Here is a 3648-nt window from a genome sequence, read left to right on the forward strand (position 1 = left end):
CATTTTTAAATGACATGATAGCAGTGATGACATTAAACTCACAGTCCAGGATCTCATGAGAATCTCACTAACTTTTCTGGATGTAGTTTCTCTCGATCTAGAAACAGGCCTTACTGCTCCCCCCACCAATGAAAAATTACCCCCACACATGTGACAGAAAGTGGTGGAACAGAAATGAGATAACCACTGGTTCTTCCCATCAGAAGCGGGAAACAGACTCACAGCAGCCACTGGCTGTGCAATCCTGACATCTGTGCAGGCCACTTACCCTTGGGTAGACCTCGCTGCTGATTCCAGGAAATAATTTCCCAGGCATCTGACTCTTTCTCGGAGAGGGTTATCTTTAGCTATTATTCTCCTTGGCCACAAATGAAGAGAGCATTATGGAATGTGCTCTCCTTGGATGAGGAGCTACTTTCTTAGCTTACTACCATTGAACAACTACTATTCCTTTTAGTGCCGGACTCATAAACTTGCTCAAAACTTAGTGGGCTTTTACTTATTTGATTCTGTCAGTTCCATGTGCTAATAGGCACGCCTGTAATTCTTTTATTTAAAAAAAAAATTTTACATCCTCTCTTTTATTTTTTTTTAGGCGAGGCAACCCTTGGTTGACCTCACAGATTGCAAGTACCTTGTCAGCTTACAATTCCTTATTTTTTACACCTACAGCACCTGGTCTTCCTAGGTGGTCTCCCATCCAACTACTGACCAGGCCCGACCCTGCTTAGCTTCCAAGATCAGATGAGATTGGGCTAGTTCAGGGTAGCATGGCTATAGACTGCTTTTTTTCCTTTTTATTGAAGTATAACTTACATATAGAAAATTCACATATTTTAAGTATACCAGCTTAATACATTTTGTTTGTTGCCATGTGCCCACCATTCATATAGGACTTTTTTTTTAGCCCCTCAGTAACCACTTTTTAGATCTCTATCACCATAGACAAGTTTTGTCTGTTTTTGAACTGGAAAGGAGCAGATTAGTCTTCTGTCCAACACTGCGTCTGTGTCACCTGTGGTTTTGCATGTAGCGGCAGTTCTTTTCCTTTCCAATGCTGTTTTGTATTCATTGCAAGAACACAGCATAATTTATTGATCTATTTAGCTGTTAGTGTACTTTTTAGTTGCCTCTACTTTTAGGCTATTTCGAATAACAGTACTATGATTATTTCTGTACTTTTTTTTTTGGTGACCACAAGCACTCTTTTACCTGGGCATACACATAGGAGTAGAATTTCTGGGTCATAGGGCATACATATTTATGTTTAACTTTAGTAGAGATTTTCTAATCTTTTCCAAAGTGGTATAGCACTCCTTTTCGTAGTCTGTAAGAAATAAATTGTTCTACTCTAAAGTTCTGTAAGGTTACAAGCTCAGTACCACTTCTTATAAGTGTTGCCTCTTTCTCCAGTGTTATTCATGGAGGTGGGTTGAAGAATTTTTTTGCCCTTGTTGGCATGAGCTGCTTTAAATTGTCATGTGCCTCTTCCGTTCAGGGGGTAGAAAGGCAGAGTCTGCTTAGGGTTTCATGAGGTGTGTTGGCTCCTGGTCTTCTTTCTTAGAACCTTGATTGAGCTGAACCTTCTCAAAGGCCATCATTCACCCTTGGACTGGAGTCTTCCCTTGACCCTGAGGGACTGCCGGCTCTCCTTGCATATCCTAGACATCATCAGTGAGATCCTGGGAGTCTCTCTTCTAACTAAAAAGTGATTCTAGAACTTCCATAAAAACGCTGTCTACAGATCAGCTGTTCCTTTGTTCAGAGACCTGTTGGGAGAGGAAGGACAGTGTCCTCTTGTGGTAGCGAGGCCCGAGCTAACCGCTTCCTAGGACGGTTGAAGTTATTCACTTCCCCTTACAGCCCACCAACCAATCAAAATACACTGTCCTTATATAGAAAGAACATGCAAGTCTGTAACTATGAGGAAGTATAAGACGTGTATAAAAAGGGAAAGCCCCACTGCTATCTGGGCTCGGCCTTTGGATGTAAATCCGTTGAGCCAGTGCAGCACCAATAAATGCTACTTCCTGCTTATTGCCTACGTGTCCTGTCTCCCTGTCTGAGTATCCTGCAACACTCTCATATTTGGAGCTTGTTCCTGTTGGACTGTAGAGGAACCAGGAGCACTGACTTTGTGCCCAGGTAGCAACTAGAACCTCACTTCATCCTTTCATTTCTTTCTGCAAGGAAATACTGACCACCAGAGTAACTGTCAGAGCACCTAATCCACCCTCCCGTTTATTCTTATTAAGCTCTGGATTGATTGAGATTAGCTCCAAGGTCGAAGAGTCTGTGAAATCCTGGCTAGGATTCTGGCCTTGGCCTGTGCTGAGGGGATGTGAGTCCTGGAGAGGGAACTGGATGAGGGAAAGGAGCAGATTAGTCTACCTGCGGCTTTTAAAAAAATGTTGCTTTGCTTTTATGTGATATGATTGGTTTGATCTGATTTAAAGAAAGAAGGAGTGAACAAATGCGTCCAAGGAAATTCTAGGGGGTGACCTTCAATTCTCCCAAGGTAGCCTGGTTAAGAAGGTCAGAACCCAGAATTTTCATGCTAGATTACATTTATTCCTTTTATTCTCTATCCTTTTATTTCAGTTGAATTCTTCCTATTAAAAATTTAAAACCATCAACTATAGAATTCTTTGCTTTATCCAATGTTTTTTACCTGAGTGTCCCAAGTCTCGCCAGGCTATGAGTACAATATCAACAATGAAAACTATATTTTGCCAGCTCCTATCACCTACCTGCTGACATAGACAACCCAATTCTTGGCCAAGTTTCTCTCACTATATATTTCTGGAAGTTCCCAAGAGTTTTTCACATGGACTTCTCAAGTTTTTTTTAGCAGAGCGAAGCTTATAACTGCCTTCCTGGGCTGTCAGCTTTTCATGAAAACACTGCTTACCTGTCAGTCTGGTGGGTAGGCGGGCAGCACTGCTGTGTAGTGCTGGTCCATAACCCTGCAGAGCATTGCTATGCTTCAGTGAGGAAATGGGAGTACACCCCTCCCCCCAGTTCTGCAAAAGACTTGGGCCTTTTGGCCTCAAAGCAGAACTGCTTGTTCTCAGAGTTTCACAGTCTTTCCTGAACCAGTGCCTTTAGTTTCTGGTTTTTCTACCCTCCCCACTGGATTCAAGACCTGTTCCTAAATCTAAGGGGAAAGAAATATGCCACAGTATTGCTCTCCTCTGTGCTCATCTATCTCTTCCTGTCTATGTCTTCTCTTTCTCCTGAATACACTTGCACCAAAATTTCTGTCTTCTCTTTTTTTCCGGAAATAGCTCCTTGGTGCCTTTGTTCATAAACATATGTGCTCAGATGGTTGCCAACCAGTTTATATACAGAGAACCTTAGAATCCCAATCTAGACAGCTAGGATGCTCTGATAACCTATTTCTTCAATCTGGTGAGTAACCCAAAGTCTGTGTTCATAAGACTTCTAGTCCTAGAAAAGTATGGAGGTTAATTAAGCAAAATGTTAGTGGCTTTGTTCCTCCAGACACCAATCAGTTGCTAGAGGAAATCCATGTTTATGTTTCTAATGCTCTTTATCTATGTAATGTGCATTTCAACAGTGTCTGGATTTAAAGGATTGAGAGAGCCAGAGTGTCTGTAGATTCTTATCTTGACCTCCATTCATAAA

At 41.8% G+C, this 3648-nt stretch overlaps 1 pseudogene; it reads right to left on the bottom strand.

Annotated features, from left to right (window-relative positions):
• Positions 1-663: 663 nt before the first annotated feature.
• LOC112476389 lies at positions 664-782 on the bottom strand (annotated as a pseudogene).
• Between the last annotated feature and the right edge of the window lie 2866 nt (positions 783-3648).

Source organism: Pteropus alecto, unplaced genomic scaffold (assembly GCF_000325575.1).
Source record: "Pteropus alecto unplaced genomic scaffold, ASM32557v1 scaffold161, whole genome shotgun sequence".
Lineage (NCBI taxonomy): Eukaryota > Metazoa > Chordata > Mammalia > Chiroptera > Pteropodidae > Pteropus > Pteropus alecto.